General features: G+C 39.5%; 1 long non-coding RNA gene across 1 annotated transcript; it reads right to left on the reverse strand.

Moving 5' to 3' along the window:
* Positions 1-8,366: 8,366 nt before the first annotated feature.
* Positions 8,367-8,845, reverse strand: LOC115306130. Its single transcript, XR_003915204.1, has 2 exons — positions 8,646-8,845; positions 8,367-8,477 (listed from the first exon to the last, which is right to left on the reverse strand). It is a non-coding gene; the product is annotated as an uncharacterized LOC115306130 (long non-coding RNA).
* Between the last annotated feature and the right edge of the window lie 16,116 nt (positions 8,846-24,961).

The raw sequence follows: 24,961 nt of genomic DNA on the forward strand, positions 1-24,961 counted from the left end.
GTTAGACCTATGAGTGCAAACATATGGTATCTGTCCTTCTCTGCCTGACTTATTTCACTTAGCATGACACCCCTGAGGTCCATCCACTTTGCTACAAATGGCCAGATTTCATTCTTTCTCATTGCCATGTAGTACTCCATTGTGTATATATACCACATCTTCTTGATCCACTCATCAGGTGATGGACATTTAGGCTCTTTCCATGTTTTGGCTATTGTTGACATTGCTGCTATGAACATTGGGGTACATGTGCTCCTATGCATCAGCATTTCTGTATCCCTTGGGTAAATCCCTAGCAGTGTTATTGCTGGGTCATAGGGGGGTTGTATTGATAGTTTTTTGAGGAACCTCCACACTGTTTTCCAGAGCAGCTGCACCAGTTTACATTCCCACCAACCGTGTAGGAGGTGCCCGTCTCTCCACATCCTCGCCAGCATCCATAGTCTCTTGATTTGTTCATATTAGCCACTCTGACTGGTGTGAGGTGGTATCTCAGTGTGGTTTTGATTTGTGTTTCCAGAGTTCTATATTTAAAACTGACTCAGGCTCAGGCTAAAGCCTGAGCATGAAATCTATCAAATCTCAGTTTGCATCTGTGCATGTGCATGTTTATATATGCATGTTATATGTGAGTGTGTGTGTGTATATATTTTATATATATGACATCTCTCTCTCTATATATAATATTTTCTGACCTCTGGAACATATTAAAAATAAATAAATAAGAAAGTTTTAGTCTAAATACAACGTTGTTTAGAGAAAAATAAGTGGTTATAAGTTAATAATATAATTATAAGTTAATAATAATAGTAATTATTATTATTATTTTAAGTGGACTCCATGCCCAGAGTGGAAGCCAACATGGGGCTTGAACTCATGACCCTGAATTCAGCATCTGAGCTGAGATCAAAGTTGGATGCTTAACTGACTGAGCCACCCAGGTGCTCCTTAGTTATTTAAAAAATTTTCAGATATATAGGAACCAACTCCAAAACTTTCTAAGTTCACATGATTTGGATATATCTTTGGTAAAATAAAACTAGTTTAATAGTATTGGCTAATAATTAAAAAATATGTTTTCAGAGTTGTCAGTATTTTATTCCACTTAGGTTTACTGGAAAATAAATATTATATTATTATATATTTAAGGTTAAAGACATACCTTTGATGTTAATCAAATTGGGTCATTGTCCTGAAAAACTTTATTTCAATGATAACTGTTTTATAAGGTGTCTGCATAAAGGTAGTTTCCATAATCTTTTTATGACTTGAAATTTTAAAGTTATATTGAACGAAATGTCCGATATTCACTGAATCTGTATGTCATTTCTCAATATGAAAAAATATTAAAACATCTGTTAGTGAACATAAGTTTACCTTTTTATAATTTTGACTTTTCGATTTTTACAGGGAGATGGAAGATTTGGGGTGTAATTAATAACTTTGTTCATTTGCCACATCAAAAACTGCACTAGAAAAAAGCATAGCCTCCAGAGAATTTAATAGTATATTCAACATTTGTGAATCCACTTCAAAATGCTGATCCCTGACAGACAATTCATATTTGTCTCCTTTCTAGTGTTCTCTGGAAATAAATAAAGGATACTAAGAAGCAAGGTTTATAAACAATAGATTTAAATTAAAGTACTAAAACAATAAAGGTGGGGGCACCTGGGTGGCCCAGTCAGTGAAGTGTTCCATTTCAGGTCAGGTCCTGATCTCCTGCTGATTCGTGAGTTTGAGCCTGGCATTGGGCTTTCTGCAGCTCTCAGCAAGGATCTGAAGCCAGGCCCTCTGTCTCTCTTTCTCTCTCTGGACTTTCCCTGCTCATACACATGCATGTTCTCTCTCTCTCAAAAGTAAATGAACCTTTACAAAAATAAAATAAAACAGTAAGGGTGAAAGTAGGTAACTTTGTGTGCAGCATATGCAAGGAAAGTAAAGTGAGTTTTCCATAATGATAAGCACACAGGATATGCAATATGAAGATAAAATTTTTGTTAAGAAAATAAAAAGAAAGTACTTTTGTCCTTAGGGGATTGTTTACTTATTTATTTATTCGAAAGTTTTTTGATGTTTATTTGTGTTTGGGAAAGAGAGACAGGGCATGAGTCAGGGAAGGACAGAGAGAGATGGAGATACAGAATCTGAAGTGGGCACCAGGCTCTGCGCTGTCAGCACGGGGCCTGACACGGGGCTCAAGCCCATGAACCCGGAGATCATGACCTGAGCCAAAGTTGGATGCTTAACCGGCTGAGCCATCCAGGTGCCCTTAGGTGATTGTCTAGAGGTTAAAGACGTTATGGAATAAAACACACACACACACACACACACACACACACACACACACACACACACACACAACAACTACAGGGTTTATGGATAAAAGGAAGAGAGAAAACGAGAGATCTGCCTTGTACGCTTAAACTGGCCAAGACTGAATGGGGCACCCAGGGGGCTCAGTTGATTGAGCGTCCAACTCTTGGTTTTGGCTCAGGTCAGGATCTCCAGGTTCATGAGTATCATCGCATGAGTATCACAACAGGCTCTGTGCCGACAGGGTGAAGTTTCTTGGGATTTTCTCTCTCTCTCTCTCTCCCTCTCTCTCTCTCTCTCTCTCTCTCTGTCCCTTCCCTGCTTCCTCTCTTTCTCCACAAAAAATATAAATAAACTTAAAAATAACTTAAAAAAATACAATGAGCTTCCACATCAAGAGTGCACCAATGCCAAAGCAGACTCTGGTTTTCTTTGTAAAATTATACAATTTTCCTGGACTGTTGGTCTGCTCCTGACAAGAGATTGCAAAAGGTTTTTCTTTAGCTTTTCTGAGGAAACAATAATTTTTCTGTTTTATTGAAATCATCTCTTATGGTTCATGTTGTCTTTATCCCATTTCAGATGATTTATACAAACTGAGTCCTCCCAGTGATGAAAGAACTACATTTTTTAAAATTAGGTGATCTGTACTTATTTTTGAAACTGTTATGTTTACTTTGGCTAAATAGATAAGTAAGCACTCTTCCACAGTGACCTGAGATCTTACCTAATCAGATTTTGAAACTTCTTGACCTTTTTGACAACTTCCCCAAATTCAATTCTAAATGGAATCTTCTTGACCTTAAAGTGACTTCGAGATTTTGCAGAGGGCCCCTGGAAAATCTTGACCTATTCTCTCACCTTATAAAAAGAGCATGTTAAACTATTCAGGTTTAGGGTTTATTTGATACATTAAATTGTCAAATGAGAAGAAATGTATAACCTTCATTATGTTCAATTTCTAAGGATGTATGTTATTAACATGAGTATCTTAGAAATTACGTAACTTCCTAGAAATTTACCAAAGTCCTTGCTGTCCATGGTATGTCCCAATATAACATTATCTGTCATAATGCCAACAACCAAATGTCCTTATGAATTGCTTTATAAGGTACTTTCATCAGATCTTTAGACAAAGGTATTTTAAAGCTTTTTTCACTAGTTATTGTTTTATTCTGAAGCTTCTCTGAAAGCTCCCACATTAGCTATAGGCCAGATGCTTGTTTTCAACCAAAGGGACTGTCTTAGAGACTCCTTCTTAGAATGGACTCTGATAGTAACTCTGAGGTTCAGCCTTCTGAAGACATTAATACCTTTGACATCATACCACTGGACCAAGTAAGGATTTCCAGAATGAATAAAAAAAAGAAACTGATGGATTTGTGACATTACTATCCCAACATCAAACTGGACTGGAATAACCACATAGGACTGAGAGGACTGATAAAAAATAATTGTGATTCTTTTTATGATTTTTCTTAGAAAATCACTGGTTTTTTAATGTTTTATTTTATGGATTTAAGGAACACTTTTTCTCTTAAGTTCTATAACATACAGCAATTTAGTAGATCATACTTTTATAAATAGAAATAAAACATTTATGCTTCTACCTACTTGATCCCTCCAGAGTTCAGAAATTCTTACTGAATATTTTAATATTCCTGGCAATATAGTTACTTGTAGAAGTTCAATAAGAATCCATTCTCCTACTGGGAGCCTTTGTGTGCTGTCAGTGGGAATGTAAATTGGTGTAGCCACCGTGGGAAACAGTATGCAGATTTCTCAAATAATTAAAAAAAAGAAATACTGATGCGATCCAGCCCCCCCGCCCCCTACTTTTGAGTATATGTCTGAAGAAAATGAAATCCTTATCTCAACAAACATTAGTCAACTCCCACCCTGTTCATTGCAGAATTATCCATAATAGCCAAAACATGAAGATAACCTAAGTGTCCACTGGCAGGTGAATGGGTAAAGAGTGATAGATACAATGTTGTAAGTCAACCAACCTGTTCCCCTTGAAATCAGGAGACACACCTCCCATGTGAAAGGCACTTTCCCTGTACTAAGAAACAAAAAGATATCTTATCACCAGAGAGGGACACTTAAAAGCTGAGAAAGCTGTAAAATAAACCTTGTTTCTTTTTTACTAATCTACCACCTCAGCGCAAGTTCTGCTCAGAATTCCCTATTAATTCAAGTTCCCTCTTTTCTGTACCTCTTTTCAATTCCTCACAAATGTATTGTCTCTTTGTCTAAAATGTGTAAAAACTGCCTGCCCTGGTCATTTCTTTGGGTCAAAGGTCTCCATGCGCATGTCATAAAACTTTGTTGTTGTTGTTTTTCTCCTGTTAACCTGTCTTATATAAACTTAAGTATTAGTCCAGCTGGACGAGCTTTCGGGAAGCAGAAGAATTTTTCCTCCCAACAGTGGTGAGTCACGGAGTTCACTTCCTGGCAGGCCCAGGAATCTTGGTTTATGTTGGAGATGTTCAGAAGAAAGGAATTCCCCAACTGTAGGTACTACCCGTGAAATCTGATGACAAACTCTTGGCTTGGCTTCCCAGCCCTGGGTGGTCTTCAGACGTCTGATCTGAGATTCCTTAGCCAAATACCAATAAAACGCACCTAACAAGACCTATATTATTGATTAGCATTATTGCTGCATTTATGTAAATCATGAGACAAAATGTAATGAGATTTATTTTTCTAGCTAGACTTACTTTTGACTATCTTTGGTCAAAACTTAAAGATGGCAGGTGGGCAATCTTATGTACCAATAGAAAGTGATAGCATACTGTGGGTGCCATCAGATTTCAGCTATGATAGCTTGCTTTTTAGCTATGTCCACCTCTTTGGAAATTGGATCCTATTATCTTACATATGACTAAGAAATAAGACTGACTTTTCCTCAGTCCTGAAAATTGAAGCTCATTGACTCAGTAGAAATGTCAAAGGAAGGATTCATCTCTACAGCAGTGTGGGCCTCTCAAGAATTTCGCTGGAACACATATGTCTTCCCAGCTCTACTCCAGCAAACAACCTTGACTTGGTCTCTGTAACTACCACCCCGACTGAAGGTACTCTGAACCCAGCATTCAGAGGTCTGGCTGCTCTCTGGGTAATGACTGTGGGTTAATAATTTACTCCAGCTCTTACCCTTGGTTCCCTTTGTTTCCTTGTTATAATTCCCTTTGCAGATCTCTTCTGCCACAGCTACTAACTGGAATCTTCTCTCCACAGAACTAACTGTACCCAGGTTTTTGTGAAACTTTTAGGCAAATTTCAGACAAGGGAATTGTGGGGAACTCTCAGACTTCTGGAACTGATATAAAACATTGTAAACCAAGGAAGTTTGTGATTCAACACATGAAGAAGGAAGCCTTCTGGGAGATTCCCATATCTCCCTAAAAGCAGAAGCTTCTGGAAGAGACTGTCAGGAATCTCTTTACCAGAGACGTTAAAAGAATGTAGAGCATTTGAACCTGCATAAACAGACATTATCACAAACTTCCTTAAAAATTTGTTTTTAATGTTGATTTTTGAGAGAGAGAGAGAGAGACGATGTGAGTCAGAGAGGGGCACAGAGAGAGGGAGACACAGAATCTGAAGCAGGCTCCAGGCTCAGAGCTGCCAGCACAGAGTCAGACATGGGGTCAAACCCACGAAATGTGAGATCACGACCTGAGTCGAAGTTAGATGTTTAACGTCTGAGACATCCATGTGCCTCTATCACAAACTTTCTTATTTCCCATTTGTTTTCTGAGAAACATATTTGCTCTTACCATGTAATTTTTCTTTCCATTGCCCCATTAAGTTAGGTACAGAAACCCACATCTTTATCCGTTTAGAGTGTCCCTAAAGTTTTATGTTCCCCTCTCCCTGCTTCCCCCACCCCCCAGGATAGTGTAGGAGTTGAAATCACAAGGCCCCCAGACATTGAACCTAAGAGAGTGCAGGAGGATTTTCTTTCTGTTGAAACACTAAACTCTCCCAAGTTTTGTCTGAAAATGTCACTGTCTGATCCCCTCTCCAGATGATGGCATAGATTGACATAATGAGGATTTGCTCATAGGGATGTGGGAAATCCTGCTGTAGTGTTGGGGTGGGAATGGAATCAGCGGAAGAGAAATTACTATAAAACCATTCTCTTCTGGAGCCTGATTCCCAGGCCATAGGGTATACCATTGTCAAAGAAAATGTCTTCACATTCCACCTACCACCATTATCCCGGGACTCAAAGAGGCCATCGCTATGAGCTGTAAATGTCTCTCCATGTTAATACTGCCTGTGTTTTCATTTTATGTATGTCATAATACAACTATGACTAAAGACAGAGGTATATGAGGGAAGAGAAAAAAAACAAAGACAGGCACTGAAATTTTTAGGGTGTCTGTGTTAGTATAATGAGACCTGATCTCTTATTAGTCATCCATTTCCCAAAAACTTAAAAAAATACAGTTAATAGGTTCATAATATAAAAACATGGAATTAAATTAAGAAAAAAAGATAATTTATAGTCCATCAGCCAAGATTAAGGATTACGGCCATGCTGTGGGCTACAGGGTTGGTGTCCCTAACAGCTTTCTTTCTGTGCTTGGAATGCCTTGGAGATTTTCCTGGCAATAAGCCCCACTGATCTGATTCCAGGATAATTGTAAAGTAATCAACATTCAGTAAACAACTTCTGGTAGACACTGTTACAATCATAAAATGTCAGGGCTCAAGAAAACAGTGTCAGGGGCTGACTTTTGAAAGGATCACTGTCACTTTTTAAGAAAAACATTTGCTTAGTATCAAAACATGTAAGACATCGGATGTCCTTGCTTAGGGCTGTTTCTCTCTCAAATGAAAATGAGGATGGTCTCAGCTCTGCCCCTGAGGCTACAATTTTCACCTCTTCTCAAGTGCGAGGATTCTGTTTGTACATGGGCTCATGGCTACACAGATAAAGGCAAACATTTTCCGTCTCCCTTGTGGCCAAGTATACCCATTTGACTGAGCCCAGATCTACAAGATAGGATAAGAGAAATTACATGCAGCTTCTAGGCCATGGCCTTTTCCTTCTTCCTCCCTTCTAAGACTTGCACTTGGTATACTGGTAAGCCATCCCACATCAAGAGAATGAGGGTATTTTCTAAGGCTGGAGACAACACATTTTCCTGTAAAGGGCCACACAGTTTGTACATTAGGCTTCGTAGGCTATATGAAGTCAAAGACCGAAAAAGCCAGTGCTGTGAACAGATTTCAACTGGTGATGTGATATTGCTGCAGGGAAGATTGTCCATCATGACGAGCATGAATGGAACTCAACTCTGATAAATGTAGACATGACCGGGCACTTCTCTAGTTTTCTTTTTGCTTTTTTTTTAATGTTATTTATTGGTTTTGAGAGAGAGAGAGCAAGCACAAGTAGGGGAGGGGGAGAGAGACAGGGAGAATCCCAAGCCAGCTCTGTACTATAATTGCAGAAATCTGACGAAGGGCTTGATCTCACAAACTTGACATCATGAATCTTAGTTTTAATAGGCTGATGGTGAAGCCAAAGATCTCGGTGAGCTGAGATCAAGAGTCAGAAGGTTAACCAACTGAGCCACCCAGGCACTTTTAAAGGGAGAATGGGCAGTGGTGAACAGAAGCTTGGTAGGGTGGGGGAACTAAAAACTCAAGGCAGGAAGTGGAAGTTGGTTCATATAAGAAAACCCATGTGGCTTTGCAGATAGGGTCTGGGATACAGGGCCGGGTCTTCAGGTGCTGGCTGGGACAGTGAATATTTCGGCAGCCTTGAGTTTTCTCAGGCAGGCACTATAAGGCAGGGAGCCAGAGTCACCCTAGAGGTGTGGCCTGGAGCTGTTAGAAACGACTTCAGTGTTTGTTCAAGCCTGTACAGGCTATGGCTGAGACATAGTCAGAGGAGGGCAAGGGGACCTGAGCCAGAGTTAGGTCAAAGAGAAAATCTTTGTCAACTGTGTTGGTGGAATCTACCCAACTTTGCCAGCACGAGTGTGGTCGCACACAATCTTGGAATAATAGAATTCTGTTTACAAAAACAAGCTTTGGGTCTCTTTTTGCCCTTAGTTTTAATAGGCTGATGGTGAAGCCCCCCAAAAATGGAGGGAATCTTGGTCCTTGGAAGATGGCAGGGTCCAGCCATTGAAATCCTCAAAATATAAAAAGCAAGAGAGATGTAATGCAGGGAGTCAGTATATCAGTGACAGTGGCACCTGAGAGGCCAAGTTGGGGCAGGAGGGCACCTCAAAGACCAGTGAAGGCAAAAACAGCCTCGCCCCCCACCCCCCTCCACTCCCCTGGCCCCTGCCCAGGCTCACAAGCAGGAGGTGAATTCCAGGAGCCACAGATCTTCTTCCTTAGAATCTTTTTCTCAGGAAGAGGTGGACTTCCATCTCCCTTAAGCCATCCTTATTTGTGTCTCTGTTAAATGCAGTACAGTCAGATCATGACTCATGTAGACCCACTTCTTCAGTCCACAGTTTGGGACACTGCATGTAAAAGGTGGGGTCCAGGGGTGCCTAAGTGGCTCAGCCAGTTAAGCCTCTGACTTCACTTCAGGTCATGATCTCACAGTTTGTGAGTTTGAGCCCCTCATCGGGCTCTGTGCTGACCGCTCAAAGTCTGGAGCCTGCTTCAGATTCTGTGTCTCCCTCTCTCTCTGCCCTCCCCTGCTCATGCTCTGTTTCTCTCTCCAAAAATAAATAAACATTAAAAAAGTAAATAAAATAAAATAAAATAAATAAATAAAAGGTGGTGTCTGGTTTGGAGCCTCACACACCTGACCCTCTAGGGCAGGATTTCAGTCAAGGTCTGGACTAGCACTGCCTTTCCAAATGAGAGAAAAGTTACTCCAACTTTAAGTGGAAGTTGAGAAAACACGGTCTTGCCGCTGTCTCAGTTTTTCTTGGTGCCTCTTTTTTTTTTTTTAATTTAAAGTTAGATACTGTGGAAATCATGTTATGTGACTGGTGAAGAATGTGCAGCTTCAAATCAGACTAATTACTTCTTTCTTTTAAATAGTTTTATTGAGGTATAACTGACATGCAATAAACTGCAGACATTTAACGTATATAGTTTGATCAATTTGGATAGATGTGTCTACCCATGATGCCATTACCATAGTTTGGGTGAGAGACCTAGTCATCACCTCCAAAAGTCACCCTATGTCCCTTCATCTTTACTTCCTATTCTTCCATGCTAAGAACACTGAACATGAGATCTACCCTTTTTAACAAAACGTAAGCACTCAATGCCATACCATTGACGATAGATACTATTCTGTACAGCAGCTTTCTGGGGCTTCTTCATCTTGCATCACTGACATGTTGTACCAATTGAACAACTCATATATGTCTCCCTGGACCCTCACAGCCACCGTTTTATTATCTGCTTTCTGTGACTATGAATATTTGGGTACCTCAAATAAGTGAAATTATGCAGTCCTTGCCTTCCATGACTGGCTGGTTTCACTTATATAGTATTCTCCAGGTTCATCCATGTTGCCTCAGATGGGCTAATTTCCTTTGTTTTTAAGAATGAATAATAGTCTGATATATGTATATATTTCATTTTCTTTACCCATTCATCTGTCATCATTTGGATTGTTTCCAATCCAATCCAATCATTTGGATTGTTTCTGTAATTTGACATTTGTGAATAATGCTACAGTAAACATGCAAGTACAAATGTGGCTTTGCAATCCTAAATTCAATTCTTCTGAATAGATACAAAGAAGTGGAAGGCCTAGTTCTAATTTTTATTGATTTATTTAAGTAATCTCCCACTCAACATGGATCTTGAACTCATGAACCCTAATAATGCATGCTCTTCTGACCAAGCGAGCTAGGTACCTCTTTTGTTATTCATTCATTCATTTACATTTATCTATTTATTTTGAGAGACAGAGAGTGAGTCAGATAGGGTCAGAGAGAGAGGGAGAGAATCCAAGCAAAGAGTGCAGAGCCTGACGTGGGGCCTGATTCCATGAATGGTGAGATCAAGACCTGAGGGTCAGATGCTTAACAACTGAGTTACCCAGGCACCCCACCTCTTATTCTTAATTTTAAATTTTTAAGAAACTTCCATACTATTTTGCTTAGTGACATCACTATTCATCACTATTTAACATTTTATACATTTTACACTATTACACATTTTACAACAGTGTAGGAGGGTTCTCATTTCTCCACATCCTTGCCAAGACTTGTCATCTTTTGTTTTTCTGATAATAACCCTCCTACATTATCTCAGTGTGGTTTTGATTTGTATTTTCCTGATGATGAATGATGCAGAGCACCTTTTTATGTGTCTGTTAGTCATCTGCATGTCCTCTTGGGAAAATGTCTACTTAAGTCCTTTGCCCATTGGGAAAAAATCAGGTTATTTGGGTTTTTGCTATAGAGTTTTAGGAGACACTTATATTTTGGATAGTAACACGTTATCAGATATACTGCATGATGGTGAATTTTATGTGTCAACTTGACCAGGCCAAGGGTACCCAGAGTAAACAGTATTTCTGGATGAGTCTGTGGGGATGTTTGAGATTACCATTTGAATTCATAGACTTAGTAGATTGCTTTCCCCAAGGTAGATGAATACTATCCAATCCATTGAGGACCTGAATCCCTTTGTTTCCAGGCTGCATGTTGAGCTGGAACATTGGTCTTCTCTTGCCTTTGGACTGGAGTTTACAACACCGTCATCTCCCTTTTCAGGTTTTCAGGGTAAGACTGGAACCATCCACTTGTTTTCCTGGGTCTCCAGCCTATAGATGGCAGCCCAGGGGATGTCCAACATCCATTGTCATGTGAACAAATTCCTCATAATAAATCCTTTCTGTGTGTGTATACACACACACACACACACACACACACAAAATCAATTCTGTTTAAACATGCTTTGCAAATATTGTATCCCATTCTATAGGCTGTCTTTTCATTCCATTGATTGTTTCCTTTGCTGTACAGAAGTGTTTTGGTTTGATGTAGTCCCACTTGTCCATGACATGTACACCAGTGGAACAGAAAAGAGGGCCTGGGAAAATTCCCACACAACTCATCTTTAAGAACATACGAGGAAAAGACAGTATGTTCAACAAATGGTTTCAGGAAGACTTGATACTCATATGCAAAAGGCTGAGATTGGATCCCTATCTTACACCATACATAAACATAATTACAAACTGGGTTACAAATTTATATATAATACCTAAAATTATAAATTCCTAGAAGAAAAAGTGGCAGAAGTGCTTCTTTTTTTAATTTATTGTCAAGTTAACTAACATACAGTGTAGTCTTGGCTTCAGGAGTAGATTCCTATGATTCGTCACTTCCATACACCACCCAGTGCTCATCCCAGCAAGTGCCCTCCTCAATGCCCAGCACCCATTTCCCCCTCTTCCATCAACCCTCAGTTGGTTCTCTGTATTTAAGAGTCTCTTATGGTTTGCCTCCCTCTCTGTTTGTATTTTTATTTTTCCTTCCCTTTTGGGGAAGAGTTTCTTGACATTAGTCTTGGCCATGATTTCTTGGCTATGTCACCAAAAGCACAAGAAACAAATGCTCAAATGAACAACTGGTGCTACATTGAACCAAATATGTCTTTTTACAACTTGGGTCATTCACTATAGATTATGTGTGAGGAGGAGGTCAGCTCTGGTGGTTGGTACTGAGTCTTAAGTTAGCACCTGGATATCTCACTGGATACTCTGATATCACATTTATACAAGAATTTCTGGAGGAATGCCAGTTTGCATGTCTGATGTCTGCTTTCAGGGGTGGGAGGAGACTTGCAGAAAGGGGGAAAAAGAACAATGAAGATACTGTGTTAACACTTTGATTTTCCCACCTGCCTCAGGGATGTCTATCTGCAACTGAAATTTTCTTGAGTTAGATGTCTCTCATTTTTTTTCTCTTTCCCCCTTTCCTTCACATTGCATTTGTTATTCTTTTATATTGATTTTTGGTTTTGTTTTACCCACAGCTTGTATTACTCCAAATTCTATTCAAAATGGTAGAGATACAGACACATCAAGGGATAAACAAAAAGGCAGAGAGCCAGAGGAGGCAAAGACAAAACGTGCCTATACAAGGTTTATCCTATACGCATTTTCGTTTGGACTATAAAATAGTCAGTTTAGTAGATATATTTAGAGGGGTGCCTGGGTGGCTCAGTCGGTTAAGTGTCTGACTCTGGTCTAGGTCATGATCTCACAGTCCATGGGTTCGAGCCCCGCATTGGGCTCTGTGCTGACAGCTCGGAGCCTGGAGCCTGCTTCAGATTTTGTGTGTGTCTCTCTCTCTACCCCTCCCCCTCTCATGTTCTGTCTCTCTCTGTCTCAAAAATAAATAAATCAAAAACAACACAAAAAAAGATGTATTTAGAGAAAGCATTTCAATGCAAAGAAAGATGGAGTAGAAAAAAAGAAGAGAGAGGGCACCTAGGTGACTCAGTCAGTTAAAGGTTCTACTTCAGTTTAGGTCAAGATCTCATGGTCCATCTGTTGAGTTCGAACCCTCGTGCCAGGCTCTAGGCTGACAGTTTTGAGCCTGGAGCCTGCTTCAGATTCTGTGTCTCCTTCTCTTTCTACCCCTCCCCCGCCTACACTCTGTGTCTCTCTCTGTCAAAAATAAATAAACCTTAAAAAAAAAAAAAAAAAAGAAAAAAGAGAGAAAGAAGAAAACAACACAACTTTAACGTTTTTCATCATGGTGCACTGACATATATTATTGGAGTGGTTTCCTTTTGTCTTATATTAAAACAGGACAAGCAGGGGCACCTGGGTGGCTCAGTCGGTTAAGCATCCGGCTTTGGCTCAGGTCATGATCTCACAGTTCATGGGTTCGAGCCCTGCACCGGGCTCTGTGCTGACAGCTCAGAGCCTGGAACCTGCTTCACATTCTGTGTCTCTCTCTCTCTGACCTTCCCCTGCTCGCTCTGTCTCCCCAAAAAATATTTTTTTAATTAAAAAAAAACAGATCAAGTGGAACCAGGATTATTACCAGTATTCCAGTAACTGTAAGATCTCCATTGGTAACAGTGGCACTATTTTTCTTGTTAATTTCACCTTGGTACAGATGCACCAAGACAAGTCCTCCGTTACATTTCAACTGCTTTTGAACAGCTGGGCTTTTAGAATTATGTTGATACTGTTTTATATTTTAATGCAAAATTTATGAAAGAGAAGGATAAAAGTTCGAATATTTACCAAGTGGCAGCATTCTTATCACAGATAGTTTGTCCTTTTTATTTTCTGAAGAAAGTATCAGGCAGAAAACTGAATTTTCAGATGTGGAATGATGAAATTCCTCCAGAGTCTAAAAAATGCTTGAAGTGAAGGCTGCTGCAGATACGTTAGCGAATTTTTGATGGATTTGGTGGCATTATCTGATAATAAGAAATGAACAGGAGGCTAGCAACCATCACGCATGTTTTACCCATCTTTGCTTTCTCTTTCTCCATCACTCATTTAAAATCTCCCAAGGGGCTGCTTTTCCTAAAGTATTTATTTCACAATATATTAACCTTGCGAGCTCTTCCAGTAAAATAAGTAACAGAGGACTGTTTGCCAGTTGCGTGGCCAGCAGGGAACCACGTTCTTTTTGGGCATTTATAATGCGCACCTGCATAGCATAGTCATGAGGCGGACAGCTGACCTATTTGTTGCCAACACTAGCCTGCCTGGAGGTGATAGATCGGTTCCAATACTTACAAACATATCTTCTTAAATCGTCGTGGTTCAGGTGCTCCTGAAACCCTTATAAACACTGGCACATCAGCTTTTTTTTGGCTGGTATCTCTTCTCCATTTTAAAATAGAGCCACTCCTTTAAAAAAACTTTTTTAATGCCAATCATTCCCTGTCCTCAAGAGTTTAAGCATTATATCCTCATTTGTCGTGGTGGATATAGGAGAAGAGCCTTTAGCTCATCGTCACCGACTGCTTAGTAATTGGATTGACGAGACTGAGGGTTTTGAACAACAGATTGACTTAGTGGACTGTGTCTTCTCTAAGTTATGGTAATCATCCCACTGCAAATTGTAAACCCTTGTCAATAAAGCCTTGACATCAGTGTCACCCTCTCCACTCAGAGGAAAATCTGATCGAACTGATTGTGGAGACAAGAGAAGCATTCTTGAATTATCAAATGTTTCCATTTTGTGCCCCTTGCTGTTATCATTTCCTTACTAACCATTTATTTCTGGTCACTTGACCAGATCATTCCCTGTCTTTATGTCTAATGGATTCCCATCCTCACGCCCCACTCTCAGACCCTGAGCACTCTGTGGCTTGAATGGTAATGATAGATGGATGGTGTTATTGTCCTCAAGAATCTGTTCACAATAAGGATTTGCCGTAATAGACTTTGTTTTCTGTTTTATAAATTAGATGTAAGGGTTGGAAAGGAGACCAAAATAAAGTGTGTCAATTCTTAGCTGACAGGGTACTTACATCAGTTAGTCTGAACTCAATCCAAAATTCAACTCACAATGTTACAAACATTTCCTATGTGACTCAAGGTCAAGTCCACTCACCTTTGAGTCAAAGTATCTATTATTCTATGACATATTTCACGTGATATTTCAAAGGCACATTTGGCATAAATATCTGCTTTAAGTTTACAAAACAATTAACACGTTGCTTCTGAATTATCGTCTTATTAAACAATTACAGTCCGGATTTTGTTCTTTTCAGGCAGTAGATGTTTCACAAAATGACGTTTCTTTTCTGAATGAAAAAAATACTGTTGCGAGTGTACTGAGATAAAATTTATAACACAGAAAAGTAAAATTAAGGTGAATCAGATCGTCTTACAAACTTCTGATTAAAACAAAGAGAAAAATTAGTGTTTTAATTTTATGGCACAAATGTGTATATATTTACACATTTATTAAATCAGAATCCTACTGTTTGGAAATATATTTTACATTTGCTTAAATGTTTACATGATTTTCCTTTTGGCATTGCGCCAGAACACATAATTTTTAAAAGTAGATTCTTAATATTTGGGGATGTTCTTAAGAAATATGCCCATTATATTAGAAGGGAAAAGAATGCATGTAATGCTATTTTTGTCATCTTTTTTTGATGATTTTGTTTTTTTACTTCTTATCTGTTTATGCACCTTCCCTTTGATTATTTTTGTTTTTCCTTGAAATTCAGAAAGTATACGCTCCCATTTAAATTCTTTTATGAGCTTCTTTAAAGACATTTTTCAAAACAGCTTTTGAAATATAAGCTGATAATATAATACAATAACCAATACATAATAACACAAGTAATACAAGCTAACACCCACAGAGCAATGTGATTTAGCCTCTAAGTCTAAAAATTATCCATGTTAAAAATATGTCTTGTGAAAGATTCCAAAGTGAAGGAAACTTTGCTAAGAGAGTGTTCAAAATAGAGTCTCCAGGATACGAGGAATCCCAGTTAGGACTGGCTTCCTACCCCAATTCCCCAGAGTCCCCATGAACTTCTGATTTTTGTCAATTGCAACTTGTCAGTTGCACCCCCACTGCCACCTGGAATATATCCTCCCACTTTGGACTAAATAAGAGGCTATGTAACACCTGTTAGTTAAATAGCCAGTTGCGTTACTTCATCTCTGTTCACACCAAATCATAATTCTTTCAAAACAAATTATGCAACCCTGGAGTTGGTGCCTTTATCAAGTTGGTCAACAATGTGCAACTCAGAACACAAGATCATTCTCCCTCCTTGCGTCTCTCCTGCATGCTTTGTGTACAGGCTGGGATGATCTTACCCATTAATGTTAAATTGTGTATCTTCTCACAGGAGTTAACTTCTTTTGAGTGTGTTCTGTTTGAAAGCATGCTCAAATCCGTTATTTAGTTAGTTTGGCTAGTTGCAGTGGTCGCTTCTTCTCTATGTGGCAATACCACCATCTTACTTCATTTTTAAGACTGATTCAAATACTTATAAACTCAAAAATCCTTAGTAATATTTTTATGAAGTATGTATGGATAGCTTACTTCTCAGGACTTTGGATGTCTGGGGACACATTGTTGCCTGCACTCGTGAACTATGACTTTTCAGGTTTCCTCAGTGCCTAAAATAATGGTCCCTTGTCTTCAGTTGCCTTGTGTTTTAAATTTAATTTTATTTAATTTTATTATTATTTTATTTTATTCAATATTTTATTTTATTTAGGAATGTTTATTTATTCTGAGAAAGAGACAGAGTGTGAGCAAAGAAAGGGCAGAAACAGAGAGAGGGAATCCCAAGCAGTCTCTAGCTGCCAACACAGAAACCAACCCTGGGCTGGATCTCATGTGAGGCCATGACCTGTGCCAAAATCAAGAGTTGGACACTTAACTGACTGAACCACCCAGGTGTCCCAAAACCATTTTAAAATTTGCAGCTTCTATTTCCTGAGATCCCCTAGGCTTTCTCTCTGTTTTGCATTTCTCCCTAGCACTTTTAAGTCTCTACTTTACACACTGCTTTGCCAGTTATCTATACTCCCTTCCTCTGCCCAACCCCGCAAGAATCAAACTTCACAAGGGTAGAGGTTTTTGTCTCTTGTATTCATTCTATTACCCGAGAGTAAGAGCACTAACTGGTGTATAGCAGGTACTTCTCACAAACTTTCAAGTGAATGAAAGATATTCTGTCACAATGTACTATGGGCAAGTTGGTCTAGTAATGTGACAGATATAAAGTTGTATGAGGGATGTCTTTTAAAACTGTCTGTGCTTTGCGGGATGTATATGCAGACCATCTGAATATAACAACGTGTCTCAATGAGACTGATTTCCTGACCGTGCAGCCACTAGATGCTCGGGCTATTCTCTGTCTTCCTCCAGCCCTCTGCTTATGATGGATACAATCTTGCCTCTTTTGGCATCTGGTTTGGGGCTGCCTGTGCCCAGGTTCAGTGGCCTCAACTTGATCTCTGTACATCTCATTCCTTATTTATAATCATGATTCAAGATTTACACTTCCTTTGTGGAAGGCCTGAGGTAAATACTGCTTTAAGGATGTGTGTGTGTTCTTTGATGAATAATGATTTCCCTATGTATCATGAATACTGCTGTTCTTTCACTATAGACCTGGGGCATCTGGGGTCCTCCCTCACCACTGTGCAACCTTTCCTGGAAGCCTGGGTCTTTCAGCTCCATGCCCATACCTGGATGGAGAGGTCAAGTGCTCCTCATTCTCTTGATGGAGGTTCGATTCCTCCTTTTAAATTTGAAGTTCAAATCTAATGGCATGAGATGCTCCTGCTCCAGGTCCTGCTGTCTCTGAATTATTTATTTCATGGGGGAGCTCGGCCAGAGACAGAGGTCTTCTATTCCTATACAAGAAAATACAAAATTTATTATTGGTGAATCTGAAATTATCCTTAATTTTTTCTGAACAGAAAAGAGCAAGTGAACAATTATTGTCCTTAGATTGTAAAGCATATTAAGCTTATTTATCATGGATTATCTTCTAAACCTTGAATGTAAAGTATTATCAGATGTCTTCTTTCATCTCTGGAGGCATTCAGTGCTTTGGGACTTCAGCGTGAAGAGTTGATGTATAAGAATGAGGATTTATACTGACAAAGGGATACAGAAACTGAATAGAAGAGGAACAGTTTTCAATGGCTGGTTAGCTTAATCTGAAGTGCTGTATCTTTCTGAGATTTGAAGGAGGTGATATGAGACATAAATTAAATTATCATCTTTCTCACTAGTGGCCTTGTTCTCCCTTAGGTAGGAAGGTGAAAAATTGCCATTATAAGTTGCAAATTACAATAACTCTCATTTTGGCTTTGTATAGACTGAAAGTTATAAAAATTCCTTTTGGAATCTAGCAATTGTTTTCAGGGTTGTTATGAGAGGCATTTCAGTCCAGAATGTTTACATTTAAAAAAAACTTTAATTTTAAGAGAGAGAGAGAGAGAGAGAGAGAGAGAGAGAGAGAGAGAGAGAGAATGAGAACAGAGGAGAGTCAGAGAAACAGGGAGACACAGAATACAAAGCAGGCTCCAAGTTCTGAGCTGTTAGCACAGAGCCCAGTGCGGGGCTCGAACCCACAAATCATGAGATGATGACCTGAGCTGCAGTGAGACAATTAACTGACCAAGCTGCCCAGGAGCCCCAAGAATGTTTAAAATTTTCATAACTGGGATCAGACAAACCTGGGTATGAATACCACTTCTTCAACCATCTAGCTGCATGACATAAATAGTGAAAATTCTAGACATGGGCTTATCTGTAACATTAGGAACTATTTTGTAAGGTTCAGAACTGATGGAGATAGCGCTTGTAAATAACTGGACCAGAGGAGGGACATAGCAGGCTTGAAATGTGTGCTGGTGATTACTGGAAGGTTATTCATGCTCATAACTGCTGTTTTGGTGAAATTAAGTATTGAATTCCTCTCTGGATCCTATCATACAGTGAGCACCTCCTCTTTATTTTGTTAATTTTTCCCCCAGAATTGCTTGAAACAGAGTCGATCAGTGAGGGATACTATATAAATTTGGTGTCATGGTTGGAATATGAACTCCAGTAATTTTCTATTCCATCAGAAATGTATGGCTACCTGGATAAGAAAAAAAAAAGGAAGAATCAATCCAACATGCAGGATCTTCTATTTTATTGGAGAAAATAAAATCATAATCAGTGTGTTTCATCATGGGTGAACCAATAATTCATTCCCTAAATCCAAAATTGTACCACGCTTTTAGCTGTAAACTATGCCCCTCCACAAATCAATCTAATACACACGGACTGTTTTAGAATATCAAATATATGTTAGATTTTCTTACAGAACAAATGTCTCAAAAGAGATAAATAATCTCTTTATATCATCAGCAAACCACGTAAGGCATCCCTTTAGCTGGTGGAGAACTGTGATAAGCTTTCAGTTTTTAGGGGTTGTCTCATCCCATTTTGAGACAACAATAACAATGACAACATGGGGAAATGTGCTGCAATATTCCCCGAGTGATAGCCCCAATCAAAGTAAGTATAATCATGATCCGTGTGCTCATTGAGAGGAACCTCCCTGGAATATTTCTGAGAAGCCATAGCAGAAAAAACACGCTTGAGACATGAGCACATTTTAAGAAGGAACATTCAAAACCTGGAACTGTCCATGGGACTTAATTTGTGGGTGTTTGATTGAGATTAAAATGATACTTTGCACGCATTAGGAAAGGGGGAGACAGGCCTCGGATCCCAAGGCACTGAGCACGGGGCCAAGCATTTGAATGGCCCTTGTGATTTCCTGAACATACAGAAGTAAAACCCCAGGCTGTGTGGGTCTGGTTTCAGATACCTCATCAATATTTCTGTGCACAGAATATTAGAAAGTGATTAACAACTCTCTGCGCTTTCATCTCAAGACCGTTATTTTCTTGCCTCCTAGGGACAAAGCCCAGGCAGCTGTGCTCTGTTATTTTATGAAGCTGTAGCACCATATCTGGATATTTTGCCTTCTTAATTTGCTCCATTTCAGTGAAATAATAAATGCATAGGGAGAAATTTCAGGAAAGAAAGGAAGCAAAATAATGCTACAATTCCAAACAAAAGGCATTAAGTAGATCTCTATTCCTCAAACCTTCAATTTGTAAACAGCAGGAGCTGGTGGAGAGAAAGGCTTTATTCACACACATGTGTACACGAACATAGACCCACACTCATGTTTTGTCTTGGGATGCTCACACATACACCTGTCCACAGGCATCGTTTGTGTCATTTGGTAGAATTTTAAACTTGTGTTATGTGATGTGGAAAAGGTGGATTCTGAGAGTGAGCACCATGAAAATATAGGCAAGGAATCACAGATCTTCTTCTAATACATGCTTGATTTAAGGCATCCAAAAATGAAGCAGTGTGTCCCAACAGGGTGGTATCAAAGGTTACCAAGACAACATGGTATCTCATTAGCAGGAACTGTGCCCCAATGTATGAAAACCCCAAATATTTTTTGAGTTCATCCATTTGGGAGAGGAACATTCCTATGAGTTTGAAGTAATGTTTTTGTCTATCAAAACATTAAAATGAAGGGCACCTGGGTGGCTCAGTCAGTTGAGCACTGACTCTTGATTTCATCTCAGGTCATGATCTAACTGTTTCATGAGTTTGAGCCTTGTGTTGGGCTCAGTGCTGCGAGTGTGGAGCCTCCTTGGGATTCTCTGTTTCCCTCTCTCTCTACCCCTCTCTGGCTCTCTATCTCAAAATAAATAAGCATTAAGTCAAAACTTTATAATTTGATACCATGCCAAAAAATTTGTGAAGAAAACTGACATGTACCTCCTCTAATCTCGCTTTCTCTCCAGATGCATGTTCATGCCTACTAACACCACTATCCAAAGCTTCTTTGGCTCTCTTCTCCTTGGTTTTCCAGTTACATATGATTGTGTGTGAAGGACAACATGGATAATAGAGTTTCAAGAGAGTGAAGGCAGCTGATCAGGAAAATGACTTCCTGCTCCTGACCACATTTCGAACTTTTCACCAGGTCCTCTGCCTTCATGCTACTTGAGGAGACATCATTTTAGGCCAGGAGTTACGGTGTGATTACCATAGAATAAGGGGAAAAGAAACTAGTTTGGTAGTTCAACAAAAGTCTGTTCACCTCTCTACCGTTTTTTTTTTTTAAACCAGATATTTTCACTCAGAAAATGCTGAGGGAGATAGACATAGGAAAATTAAAAAAAAATTTTTTTAATGTTTTTAATTTATTTTTGACAGACAGAGACAACACTAGCAAAGGAGGGTCAGAGAGAGAGGGAGACACAGAATCTGAAGCATGCTCCAGGTTCTGAGCTAGCTGTCAGCACAGAGCACGACGCGGGGCTCAAACCTACAAACCATGAGATCATGACCTGAACTGAAGTCTGACGCTTAACCGACTGAGCCACCCAAGTGCCCCAGACATAGGAAAATTTTTAAAAACTTTCTGCTATGCAACCTGATTTATTTTTTAGCACTTTTCACCAACGCTTAATGTTGAAATAATTCAAACATATACAAATTCAGAGAAAAAAGTAAAATGACCATCTATGCCCAGATAGGTTTCACAAGTATGGATATTTTGCAATAATTGTTCTGTATGTATATTTCTATCAGCTTATGTCTGTCAGCTCTTAACAGAGTGTTTCTTTTCTTTTTTAAGTTTATTTTTATTTATTTTGAGAGAGGCATAGAGAGCAACTGGGGGAGGGGCAGAGAGAGAGAAAATTCCAAGCAGGGTCTGCGCTCTCAGTATAGAGCCCAATGCAGACTTTGAACTCATGAACCTTGAGATCATGACCTGAGCTGACATCACGAGTCTGACGCTGAACCAACTGAGCCACCCACGCATCCCTTAACACAGTGTTTCCAAACCAAGGAACAAATTAAGTTTCACACATGGCAACACATTATTTATTTATTTATTTAGCCTCACTTGTTTTAGAATAGCCACTCGACCTTTAAATTTCAAGGTTTTGAACATGAATATTAATATGGGGGATATTATTTAACGTGTCAACCATCCATCACTGGGGATATGTCCTCATGGCACCATTTAGTTTGCTTCTCCCTCCTCTGATTTTTCTGTAGTGTCTAAGTGTAACCTAAAGGTTTGATTAAATCCATATTTAAATTCTTTGTCAGTAATACTGCATAGAGAATGTTGTGCACATCATATTGAACATAGTATAAGGACTAAGCAGTTAATACTTTAATTTTCAAGACGAGTCAACTAAAACTTGGTGAAGCAGAAAGAGTTGCCAGAGCATATCCATCCTCAGGTGAGCACCTCTAAAAATAGTCTCGAGCCACGAGCCCCTTGATTCAGCCAATCTGCAGGAGAGTTTGCTTCTTCTGTTTCCATTTCTGTCATTGGTTCCCCTACCTGGGATATTCAGAGTGAAAAGGTCAAAGACCATCTGAACCTAGTGTAACCTTACCATGTCTACAGATCTGGGGGTTGTGATAGGTTCACAACAATAATCTGATGCAAGTTCCTGGCTGCTGAAATTTCAGTGGCTCTTATGACTGATCTATCCTTATGTCTTGCACACAAGGCATCCTGGGAGGGCTTGGTCAAACACTGATGCTGGGCCCCACTCCCAAAGTTTCTGATTCAGCAGGTGTGGGTACGGCCCCTAAATTTACATATCTAACACTTTCCCAAGAGAGGTCAATGCTGCTGGTCCAAGGACCACACTTTGAGAACACCAAGTTCAAGGCTCTAACATCCCATGTTGGAATTCCACAAGAATAATCCTTGAAGCTAATTCTTTTTGTTGCCATCATGAATAAATCAAAAGTGAAGGAAGTTTAAGAAATGTGGTTCTAAGACCTGTACTTGAACTTCAAAAATTTCACTTCATATTTGGGTGGCCTCTTGCCTTACTCTGTCTCTCCATTTGATGAATGGCTATGCTCATACCAGATTATTTCACAAGTTGGTAAAGACCAACTAGGTCATGGATGTGAAAAAATTTAAAATTGTAAACAGCAAAATACCATTAAATACTCACTTCTTAATATCAGGGCCCAAAGGAAACAAAAACTTGGCCAGAGGGAACAGAGTGTCCCTGGTGTGGTGGATGGGTGTGGGACTGGACTGAAAGGAGAGACTTGATAATAACTTGCATTTGGTCCTGGGATCAGATAGAGAAAACTAGTGACAAAGATGAGGTGAAGAGGAAGGCAAAACAAATTTTACTTACTTCCTAATCTTAGTAATATAACATATCAGCTCGTATTAGGAGGAGGGAAGAAATGAAAGGTGGAAACATTGAAACTCATCACCGTGAATAAGACGGATATACATTTTTCTCAACACCACAATGACTCCCTGGCTGAAAATTAAGGATCATTGAAAAATTCATGAATTCTAGGAAGTTACACTTTCAGAATATGGCATTTCCTCCTAAATGATGAAACTGGAATTATGGCATAATAGAGTTGAGCTTTTGGGTTGTGCAGAATCCCTCCCCATGACATCCCTACCACCCAAACGATGCACAAGAAGGCACAGAACCTTTGTGTGTCTTGCTTTCAATACTCAGGCATTTCACAATGCTTTGTGGGGCTAAAGGCCTGTGTGTGTGTGTGTGTGTGTGTGTGTGTGTGTGTGTGTGTGAAAGTACATACTGAGCAGGGCACCTAGCACAGAATAAGTATTCAATAGCATTCGTCTGCTGTGTCTGTCCATCTGCTGCCAACTTAGGAGAGTGTGAAATATTCCTCCTTGTGGCCTAGATCAAGTTCATTACATGAAATATATCAGAAAATCAAAGGGAAATCTAGGTGCTGATTATATTTATAGATTTTGAGGCAACTGTTGTATTCCATAAGCATTCAGGATTATTTATATTGCCCCCTCCAAGTTCAATTTTAATGCTATGATGATTGATGATGTTCCTGGTTTCTCATTAAGAGGTTTTTCAGCTTTACTTGAAACAACTCATCCCAGACTGACTAACCCATAAAATAAGGTACTCATTTTCTTTAATTTATCATTTATGGTCTGAATATTCCTTTGTGTAGTTTGCTGTGATGGGGCTTCTGGAACAGGGAGGCTACTCAGAGGGTCCTGGCAAGGCTGAGAATCTTAGAATGTGGAGCCCACATGCACATCGGCTGTTAGATAGCCAACCTTCTATTTACCCAGATCTGGGCATACACTGCAGGCAACCCAATGGGCATTTGTGATGAAGGGTTGCACGAGCCCTTCTCCATTTCCATCACTGAATGGAAGCCAACATTTGAGGTCTATCAGGCTTGAGGTTATTCCCTTAACTTGTTGATTTTGCTCAAGGATTGGCAAAATTTCACACAGAAGGACATCAATCTCTTTGCAGCCGTTGTCATGACAGGTACAGTTTCTAGGTGGCTACTTCTCCATTTTGTTTGCTATGGTCTCTCTGATAAGTTGTATCCTGAAACAAAATCCCAGCTTAATGGCGGAGTCAAAGCTCTGGTGGGGGGAAGTGAATGGCATGAGAAGGAGCTAATGAGTGACATAAGGGGTCCCAAGAAGCAGGGGAATTGCTAACAAAAGTCCTCTAGACAATTAAATATTGAAATCAGAAGGTCAATAACCTAAAGCTTGTTTGAAACCAAGAACCACCTGTTAGAACAAGTTGCCTCCCTAATAGCATATTTAAGTGTCAACAAGAAGTTGCAAAGGTTTCAGACAGCATTGCTTGTGAGCAAGACGTGGAGGAATGGTGTAGGCTCAGCTTCTGCTTTGGCATATTGTGGGATGACTCATCAAATGGTCCCTTCCTGAGGAAGTCACTCAAGCAAGGATCAATTGCTCCATAAAGAGGAACCACATCTGCATTGAGCACACAGATCATGGCTCCTGTAATCCAGCTCCCTTTCTAGCTACCATTTGAGAAAAAAAAAGACAAACAAAAGGAAGCAAAAAGCTAATTGAAAGCAAAGTAAGCATGCTACAAGTGACTAAGGCATTTCCTTTGGAAATGTATCAATCCATGGCAGCCTGATGGGGCGTCCTGAGGAGGAACCATTTACGCAAAGAGATTTATCAGGCCAGGCACTGCTACATGTGTAGGAGTTAATGAAGATGCTAAGAAGAAAGAGTGGACTCTAAGACCAGAGAATAGAGCTCATTTCAGATAAGAAACCAAGTTCCATTAAATGAAGAA

The sequence above is a fragment of the Suricata suricatta genome, chromosome 2 (assembly GCF_006229205.1).
Source record: "Suricata suricatta isolate VVHF042 chromosome 2, meerkat_22Aug2017_6uvM2_HiC, whole genome shotgun sequence".
Taxonomy (NCBI): domain Eukaryota; kingdom Metazoa; phylum Chordata; class Mammalia; order Carnivora; family Herpestidae; genus Suricata; species Suricata suricatta.